Genomic DNA, 10,981 nt, shown 5'->3' with positions numbered 1-10,981 from the left:
AAGATTCCTGCTTCCAGAAGCTTTAATATTTCTTTTTCTCACGACCTCTTTCATCGTAGGATTTAATCTCCTTTGATGATCAGCAACTGGCTTAGAATCAGGATCGGTTTTAATCTTGTGCTGACATAGAGTGGGACTAATACCCTTAAGATCATCAAGAGTATATCCAATAGCAGCACGATGCTTCCTCAAAGTTTTTAATAACTTCTTCTCTTCGTGATTCGAGAGGTGAGCACTAATAATAACATGATATCTCTCCTTCTCATCAATATAGGCATATTTAAGAGTATCTGGTAACTGTTTTAGCTTGAACACAGGATCACCCTTTGGTGGGGGAGGATCCCCAAGCAATTCAACATGTAGATTATTCTTGAGAATAGGATATTGTTCTAAAACAATTTTATCTATCTCATCTCTTTCATCCATATGCATATCATTTTCATGCTCAAGCAGATATTGCTCTAAAGGATCCGAGGAGGTACGGAAATAGAGGCAAGAGCAATGATTTCATCCCTACCAAAAGACTCTTTTTCATGGGGTTGTCTTCCAAACTTGGAGAAGTTAAATTCATGACACACACCGTCGAAACTAAAAGTGACAGTCTATTTAATGCAATCAATGTGAGCATTGACAGTGTTGAGAAAGGGTCTACCAAATATGATGGGACAAAAGCTATCTTGTGCAGTAGCAAGGACGAGGAAATCAGTAGGATACTTCGTCTTACCACACAGGACTTCTACGTTTCTCACAATTCCCAGAGGGCAGATAGTGTCTCTATTAGCTAGCGTAATAGTGACATCAATGGGTTCTAACTCAGCAGGTGCAATCTCATCTTTGATTTCATCATATAGGGACCGGGGTATTGCACTAACACTAGCACCCATATCACATAAACCATGATAACAGTGATCTCCTATCTTGACAGAAACAACGGGCAGGCCAACTACATGTCGTATTTGTCTTTTGCGTGAGGTTTAGCAATTCTAGCGGAGTCCTCACATAATTTGATAACATGCACATCTATGTCTTCGGCTAAGAGATCTTTGATAATAGCAACACTAGGTTCAACTCTAATCTCCTCAGGGGGTGGAAGTGGTCTAATGTAACCCCTACGTATCACAGTTGGAGATTTAGAATAATCCTTCTTCCTAGCAGGGTAAGGTGGATTCTCTGCGTAGGCACAAGGAACAATAGGATCACTAAAAGCAATGACTTTCTCTTCAACTAGATTGGGTTTAACTATGTTGACTTCTACAGGAGGATGATACTTAAACCACTTCTATTTGGGGAGATCAACATGAGCAGCAAAAGATTCACATAGAGAAGCTACTATCTCAGAGTCAAGTCCATACTTAGCGCTAAAATCTCTAGAAGTGTTTGTTTCAACAAAAGATTTAATGCATTCAAACTGGAAATTCATAACTAACTCCTTACCTTCTTCAAGCTCCCAATCTTCAGAGTTACGTTTGATTCTTTCCAATAAATTCCACTTGTGGTCAATATCCTTCTTCATAAAAGAACCGGTACAAGAAGTGTCAAGCATGGTACGATCTTCATGAGAAAGCCGAGCATAAAAGTTTTGAGTGATAATTTCTCTCGAGAGCTCATGATTGGGGCATGAATATAGCATTGATTTAAGCCTCCCCTAAGCTTGAGCTATGCTTTCCCTGTCACAAGGCCAAAAGTTATAAATATAATTCCGATCACGATGTACTAAATGCATAGGATAAAACTTTTGATGAAATTCCAGTTTCAACCGATTGTAGTCCCATGATCCAGTATCATCACATAGCCTATACCATGTCAACGCCTTATCCTTCAAAGATAAAGGAAATACTTTCTTCTTTACCTCATCCTCGGGCAAACCTGCAAGCTTAAATAAACTACAAACTTCATCTACATAGATTAGATGCAAGTCTGGATGTGAAGATCCATCTCCTGTAAAAGGATTAGCCAACAGTTTCTCAAGCATACCCGAAGGAATTTCATAAAAGATATTTTCAGTAGGTACCTCAGGTTGAGGAGCAACCCCTCGTGCTTCCGTTCGTGGTGAAGATACCCCGAACAAACTCCTCAAAGGAACAGTTTCCATAGTGACAAGTGACAATAAATTTCAGCACAGTGTATAAATGTTTCCTTACCAAATTCCACTTACCAAAGACGCTTTCCTCCCCGACAACGGCGCTAGAAAAGAGTCTTGATGACCCACAAGTATACGGGATCAATCGTAGTCCTTTCGATAAGTAAGAGTGTCGAACCCAACGAGGAGGAGAAGGCTCTGATAAACGGTTTTCAGCAAGGTAATAACTGCAAGCACTGAAGTTAGCGGTAACAAGTGATGGTGTAGTGAGGTGAAACGTAGCAAGCGAAAAGTAACAAGTGACAAGTAGTAGAAACGGTGCAGCAAAGTGGCCCAATCCCTTTTGTAGCAAAGGACAAGCCTGAACAAAGTCTTATAAGAGGAAAAATGCTCCCGAGGACACACGGGAATTTCTGTCATGCTAGTTTCATCATGTTCATTTGATTCGCGTTCGTTACTTTGATAGTTTGATATGTGGGTGCACCGGCGCTTGGGTACTGCCCTTACTTGGACAAGAATCCCACTTATGATTAACCCCTCTCGCAAGCATCCGCAACTACGAAAGTAGAATTAAGACAACGTCTAACCATTGCATTAAACTAGTGGATCCAAATCAGCCCCTTACGAAGCAACACATAGACTGGGGTTTAAGCTTCTGTCACTCTAGCAACCCATCATCTACTTACTACTCCCCAATGCCTTCCTCTAGGCCCAAATATGGTGAAGTGTTATGTAGTCGACGTTCACATAACACCACTAGAGGAAAAACAACATACATCATATCAAAATACCGAACGAATACCAAATTCACATGACTATTATTAGCATGACTTATCCCATGTCCTCAGGAACAAAAGTAACTACTCACAAAGCATAATCATAATCATGATCAGAGGTGTAATGAATCGCATCAAGGATCTGAACATAAACTCTTCTACCAAGTAATCCAACTAGCATCAACTACAAAGAGTAACCAACACTACTAGCAACCTTACAAGTACCAATCGGAGTCGCGAGAGGGAGATTGGTTACAAGAGATGAACTAGGGTTTGGAGCGGAGATGGTGCTGATGTAGATGTTGATGGAGATGACTCCCCTCCGACGAGAGGAGTGTTGGTGATGACGAAGGCGACGATTTCCCCCTCCGGGAGGGAAGTTTCCCCGGTAGGATCGTCCTGCCGGAGCCCTAGATTAGTTCTGCTCAAGTTCCACCTCGTGGCGGCGGTGAATCCACGAAAAAGCTCCACCCTGATTTTTTCTCGGACGAAACCCTTCATATAGCAAAAGAGGGGGGCCAGTGGGCCACCAGGGTGCCCACAAGCCCTGTTGCCGTGGCCAGGGGGTAGGCCACGGCAACCAGGCTTGTGGGCCCCTGGCTGCTCCCCTATGACACTTCTTTCGCCCAGTATTTGTTATATATTCCCAAAAAAATCCACGTTGATTTTCAGGGCATTTGGAGTTGCGCAGAATAGAGGACTCAGACTTGCTCCTTTTCCAGTCCAGAATTCCAGCTGCCGGTATTCTCCCTCTTCAAATAAACCTTGCAAAATAAGAGAGAAAAGGCATAAGTATGGTTCCAAAAAGTATAATAACAGTCCATAAAGCGATAAATATCAACATGAAAGCATGATGCAAAATGGACGTATCAATATGCTCCTCATGTGTCAGAGGGGGCGCTCTCGCCCCTCTAAACCACTCGATGTCTCTCATGTTCTGTGGAGCGAGATGTACTCCGCGGTCTTCCATCGGAAGGTCCCAATCTACGGTCCTTAACTGTTCTATCTCATCAAGATGACATGGGCCAAGAAATTTCTAGATTTTGAGTTTGCCACCCCTAATTTCATTCGCCATGAGCCCATCAAACTGCATCAGAAGGACAAATGGGCAAACACCTCCACTTCACGTGTTGCCGCTAGAGATTCAGATGAGGATGTGGCTGCTAATGAGGATGAGGCTGCTCCAGAGTCACATATGCCTTCCTCGGCCGAGCCGTCATGGGCCAAAAAGCTCACCGACAGGATGAAGACCTTGTTCTGCATGCATGCCAAGGAACAGTACAGGACCCATGTCGCTCAGAAGGAGAGTCGCCAGCGTGACAAGATGATCATGAGGAAGCTTGATATGTACATCTCTAGTGGCTCTGAGCGAGAGATCACCCCGGAGACTGAGTGGATGCAGAACCACCAGCTGCAGTGGGCTGCGTCTAAGGAGGAGACTGACGATGACTCAGACGAGGAATATGTTCAGGAGGAGACCGAAGACTGATGGCTATATTCTCTCTAGTTCGAGCTACCACCTATGTCGTAGGTGTCCTCTCTGCCTTTTTGGTGTCCCAATGCCAAAGGGGGAGAGAGTGTAGGATTTGCTCATCTTCTCGCTTTCATGGTTATTTGGTTTGTTGAACTTTTAGTTGCTTTCACGGTTTGTCTTTGCTTTATGGGTGGGACTATGAGACGTCAGACTTTTATCATATGGTGTGAGACATATGCTTTATCTTCCCTATCCTTTGTCTCATTAGTATCTATCTTATTAATAGCTTGTGAGTCATATTATCTTGTGCCTTTATCTCCATGCTCACATGGTATGCCTTGCTTCCATTTATAATTATCTACTCTTTTATGTAGCAAGGATGACTTAGTCTATAAAATCTAGGGGGGGTGTTTTTTCCATGGTTGTGTGTTAGTATGCACACACCCAGGGGGAGCTTGTCTCTAGTTTGTAGATGTTGGAGTTTGCATGTGCCTTATCTATATTCTTATGTGCAAATCCTGCATTGTCACCAATCCACCAGAAAGGGGGAGATTGTTAGGGCATATTTCTCCTAAGTGGTTTTAGTGATTGATGACAATACCTGTGCGGACTAATCATGTGCATTGAGCATTTCAGATAATTTATATCTAAGAACAAGATGATTCGATGCCCCTCGGAATCTCTCGAATACGGTTGCTTTCTATGTTTCTCTTTGGTAGTTTTGAGTCGTAGGAAAGCCGCACTATTAAGAGGGGGTCCGCGTCGGAAAGGTTTGGGTGGAATCATCACGTACACACTTAGTGCACCACCATTTTTTGGCTACAATGGAGCTCCTTACCCACATTTATTGTTTATGCAAAAAGGCCAACGGTAGTACTGCTGGAACAACGGTAATACCTCTCTCAGAGCGGTAGTAATTTTTTACTACCGCTCCAAGAGCGGTACTACCGCCCTCAGTGCGGTAGTAATTTTTTACTACCACTCCAAGAGCGGTACTACCGCCCTCAGTGCGGTAGTAATTTTTTTACTACCGCTCTGACGGAGTTTTTGGCATACTTTTCCCCTCGCAGTTGTAGGCACGGTAGTATTTTAGTACTACCGTGGTTGGTGAGGTGCAGAGCGGTAGTACGGCTCATAGCAGCATAGTACCGCTCCCAGAGCGGTAGTACCGCTTGCCTACTTCTGTGGTGGGTGGGTAACGGTTGGATCTGAGCCCCCCACTATATAATGGTATCTTCTTCTTCGAGGAGATTACCTTTAACCTCTCTAATCTCCATTGTTGCTCCTCAATCTTACTTTGAGCCGATCTCTCTCCCTAGCCAATCAAACTTGTTGATTTTCTAGGGATTGCTTGAGAGGGCCTTGATCTACACTTCCACCAAAGGATATTTGATTCCCCCCACTAATCCCTTGCGGATCTTGTTACTCTTGGGTGTTTGAGCACCCTAGATGGTTGAGGTCACCTCGGAGCCACATTCCATTGTGGTGAACCTTCGTTGTCTAGTTGGGAGCCTCCAAGCTTTGTGTGGCCCTAACCTTGTTTGTAAAGGTCCGGTCGCCGCCTTCAAGGGCACCAATAGCGGAATCACGGCACCTCGCATCGTGTGAGGGCGTGAGGAGAATACGGTGGCCCTAGTGGCTTCTTGGGGAGCATTGTGCTTCCACACCGCTCCAACGGAGACGTACTTCCTGTCAAAGGGAAGGAACTTCAGGAACACATCCTCGTCTCCACCTGTTCCACTTGCGGCTATATCTTACCTTTACTTTGTACTTGTTGTAGTTGTGGTGAATTCTTTGCTTGCACTTATTATTTTTGTAGTTAGCATCATATAGGTTGCTCACCTAGTCGTTCATATAGAGAACCTTTTGTTGCTAACGTCAATTTGTTAAGACAAGCTAAAAATTGGTAGTTGCCTATTCACCCCCTCGCCTCTAGTTTACCATATTGATCCTTTCACTCGGGAATCCGCAGGTTGATGCCACACCATATATCAAGTGAATCACTTGAATACCCTAATGTTACTACAGGTATCCGCATGCAAGACATATATTATGTGCTCTCAAACCTGAATATTCAATCCAACATAATGAGATCTTAAAGTGAAAGACGCAATTTATCATAATAATAGCATGGAACAAACACCATATGATCCGAGTATATTAACAAGGCTCGTGATATATCAAGATCATGACATCTCAAGAACACGAGAGAGAGAGAGAGAGAGAGATTGGACACATAGCTACTGGTACAAACCCTCAGCCCCGAGGGTGGACTACTCCCTTCTCGTCATGGCCTCTGCCGGGATGATGAAGATGGCCACCGGAGATGATTTCCCCTCTCCGGCAGGGTACTGGGACATCTCAATATTGATTTTTCATGAATACAGAGGCCTCCAGCGACGGAACTTCTCGTCTAGGGTTATTTCTGGAGGTTCTATATTTATCGAACTTTTTGGCATTGGAATCACGCCAAGATGGGCCACGAGTGTCCCACTAGACACCACACCATGCCTGGGGGGCTGGCATGCCCTGGTGTCTAGTGGGCACCAGGGGGCCCCCTTTGGTGGTTCTTTCCTCCAATATTTCTCCTTTCCTCCAAAAAAATCGTCAAAAAGTTTTGTCCAATTCTGAGAACTTTTATTTCTGCACAATAAACAGCACCACAATAGTTCTATTGAAAACAAAGTCAGTGCGGGTTAGTTCTAAATAAATCATATAAAGTGCAGCAAAACCATTTAAAAGTATTGTAAACATAAGCAAACATGACATCAATACTTCATAAATTATCGATACATTGGAGACGTATCAGCATCCCCAAGCTTAATTCCTACTCGTCCTCGCGTTGGTAAATGATAAAAGAAATAATTTATGAAGTGTGATCAATGATAATTTCAATCACTTTTCCTAGCATCATAACAACAACTCTCTCTTATAAAACTCATCATGTAAAGTAGCAATTGAAAACGGAATTTTTGATGTGGAATGCTACCTATCATATTCATCATATTCTTTTTTTATAGCATGGACTTATGGACTTGTAGATGATTCAAAGCAATAGTCTAGAATTTGACATGAAAACTTTAATACTCAAGCATATCAACAAGCAACCAATTCTCTCAAAATATCAATGACACAGAACGCTATCCCTAGCCCATCATGGTCAATCATTGATCCATTCATGCAACACCCAAATATAGCTACATCCAATGCTCAAGTATGATAAGAGTGTTTCATAGTTGGTGCTCTATAAGAGAAGATGGAGACTCAAATTCAAAATAAAAATTGCATAAAGTAAATACATAGGCCCTTCGCAGAGGGAAGCAGGGATTTGTAGAGGTGCCAGAACTCAAAGTGTAAAATTTAGAGATAAAATATTTTTGGTGGTATGCTTTTCGTGTCAACGAAAATGACTAAGAGTTAACAATATCCTCCATGCTAAACAAATTATAGGTGGTTCCCAAACTGCAAATAAAGTTTATTCCTTTTTCTACCATTATTTCACAGTCCACGGCTAGCCGTATCCATGGCGTCGGGAGAAATTCCACCTATGGTAACCTCCATGGATCCCTTGATCGTTCGGCGGGGAGAGGGGTGGCGCCAAGAGCAGAGCTAACGATCAACGCCCGGGACGTTTTTACCCAGGTCCCGGCCGCTTAGTGCGTAACACCCTACTCCTGCTTTGTTTGTTGTATTATATGCTTACTAGAGGATTCCTTGCTACAGTGATTGCCTGTTGGACAATCCCTGAAGTGTCTAACCCCTTAGAAATGAGCCGTGGGCCTCCTTTTATAGGCAAACGCGTCACCAACAGTGCTCAACAGAGGGTTCACGATCTATACAGTGAACAGGGTTCACCGCTATCTATCGACCATGGTGTCAGGGGCAATAAATGCCTCGCCAATCTGCTGGCCCGCATCAGGATGGTATTGACACGTACCCGGGGTGTTTTGACACATGGGTGTTGTGCTGGCACACGAGGGATGCGCTAGCGCTATGGTAGTCAGTGGCACTGTGGCAGGAGGGAACACCTGGCGGCGAAAGGGGCTTGCCGGGCTGGTGCCCTCGCCAGTGGCCTAGTCTACCTTCCCGGCAAGGAAAGCTTGTCGGGGCCTTGTCCATCTTCCCGGCAAGGAGGACTTGCCGGGGCCTTGAATGCTTTTCCCAGCAAGGAAGGCTTGTTGGGGCATTGGTCGTCTTCCCGACAAGAAGGGCTAGCCGGGGCCTTGGATGCCTTCCCGGCAAGAGGGGCTTGCCGGGGCCTTGGATGCCTTCCCGACAAGAGGGGCTTGCCGGGGCCCTGGAGCTTGGGCTTATTCCTCACACACTTGGAGGGGTGTGGCCTTGGTGAATTTGGAGATTAGTCTTCCTGCCAGCCTTTGTCGTGCCTTGCCGTCAAAGGGGTTGTCGGCACCCCGGCACAAGTCTAAGGCACAGGAGACTCCAGTCTTCAATGCACCGACGGGAGCCCCCGGGCCTGGGCCATACACGCATGCGAGGCATCGTTGGGCCAGGCCCAAAGTGGTGCACGGGACTCCGTGACAGGGTATCTTGCAGTTCGGAGCCGTTGGTAGTTGTCTTTCCCCACGTCGCACTTCAAACGCATGAAGTGGAGAGGCGTGCGCGCAGTGGCCATCCCACCTCCCGAAACGCTTCTGCCATGCGCGAGACATGCGCAGTAACGGTCGGGCAAGTGGCAATCATGGCCTTAAAAGTCGCAGCCGTGGTAGGGCCCGCCCCTGCATGCATTGGCGCAGCAGGGCGGCTCCCTGTTCGCCCGTGATCATGGGCGGTTGGGCAACAGGGGCGACGGTTTCTGGATCAGGAGGGCTAGCCCCCGCGCCTCGCCCTATAAATTAGGGGTTTTGCGAGGGGGTTTTGCTCATCCATCCAACTCCTGAAACGCACAGCACTACCAACCCTTTCTACAGTATCTTCCTTAGCTTCAGGTGGCGCTCGCCCCTAATCATGGTTTGGGGACGATGATGGCCACCCTCAGCCGCCAGAGCGGCGAGAGGATCCCGTTCGAATCATGCCACAACTTCAAGAGCCACAGCTGCGGAGGGCGGCCCGAGCGCCCAAGGTGGCGGAGGGGCGAGGGGCCGCGGTCGCCGTGAAGGCCGTGGCCGGGGAAGGCGGGATGCCACTCCAGCACTCTCGCCTTCTCCCCCAACGCCACCTTCTCCTTCATGGGGCGGGCACTCGGACGGGACGGCGCTGGAGTTCTTCGTGGAGCTGCGCGGCATTCTTTGAGGCCACCTGTACCTCCCTCGCCCCTTCGCCAGGGCAATGGAGGCCGTCAAGCCTCCTTTTTTGTGGCTGCGGGCGTACGACTACTCTCATAGTGCCATGTAGGTAAACATGGAGTACACGAAACGCCGCTCCATGTTGCTCGGGAGTGGTTGGAAGGCCTTCGCCCGCACCCACGGTCTCGAGGATGGGCATGTCCTCCGCTTCAAGCTGGTGGAGGACGATATGCTATCCATCAAGTTTTACGGAAACTCAGGTGTGCGTCTCGGCTGTTGCGAAGAGAGCACGAGCAACATCGAATGTCCCTCCTCGAGCGATAGCGACGAGGAGGACACTGGTGGTGGCGGTGCTCGCGGCGGGTGAGGATCTCGAGGTGTCAAGTGAGAGCACGACACCCTGAGCTCTAACTGACCGCCGACCGCACCACCAGGGCCAGCTCATGCCTCTCCCCCTCACGACAGGGTTATCTTGCCGGAGCCGGCATCTACGCCTCGTCTTTTAGGAGGAGGCGTGCTCGCGGGCTCCAGCTTCTTCACCCCTTCCGGTTGCTCTGTCCTCCGGCCCCGTTCTCCTCTACGTAGTGCTGGTCCAGGAGGAGCCAGCCTGGGTTGTGTCGGGGGCCGTGCCGCTTTTTATCTTCTTGAACTTCTGTCCGGCAAGCATTGTCCCTCGCCAAAGAGAGTATCATAGGTTAGAGTAGTAGAAATCATCCATGTAATACGTGTGAGTTTGCCTCAAACAAAGGAATGAAATATTGTTTCCCTTTTGTATGATGACTCCATTTGTATGATACACCCCTTGCGTTTTTCCGGAAGCTTGCCGGCTTGACTAGTCCTGCCGCTAGTGCTTTGAGGAACGGATCCTTAGCAGTTCGTTGAAGGGGTCATTACCGGCAAGACTCCTTGCCGCACTCAGTGCAACCGGTAAGTCGTCGTGCGTGGCTCGAGGCGAAATAAGGTGCTGCGTAGCCGCTTGGTCTGTTGAGCAAGTTCGAAATAGTGTGAAGGCACACTGTGGCCCTTCATGTCATTGAACGAGCTCGAAACAGAACCAAGGTCAGTAATCCTAGCAAGGTTCCTTCTGCGCGCATGTTTCTCAAACAAAGATTGGGATTTCTAGAAAGGAAACAACCTATCTACTAAAAAATCCCATCTAGAGTTTTTGTCACTTATCCGTCCTGTCGCGACACTTCTTCGCACGGTGTACGAATCTTTTGTCGGGGCCTCAGATCCCCGGGAAGACGCATGTTACACCCCCCGGCAACCTCCTTGCCGGCAAGGTTCTTGCCGATAGTCTTTGACCATCGCGTGGGAAATGGGTTTGCCGGGGTGTAACTCCTTTTTTTCTTTTTGGCCAGGCCCTGCTCGCGGAGCCTGATACGTCTCCAACATATCTATAATTTTT

This window comes from Hordeum vulgare, chromosome 2H, assembly GCF_904849725.1.
Source record: "Hordeum vulgare subsp. vulgare chromosome 2H, MorexV3_pseudomolecules_assembly, whole genome shotgun sequence".
NCBI lineage: Eukaryota > Viridiplantae > Streptophyta > Magnoliopsida > Poales > Poaceae > Hordeum > Hordeum vulgare.
This window is presented reverse-complemented; position numbering follows the sequence as displayed.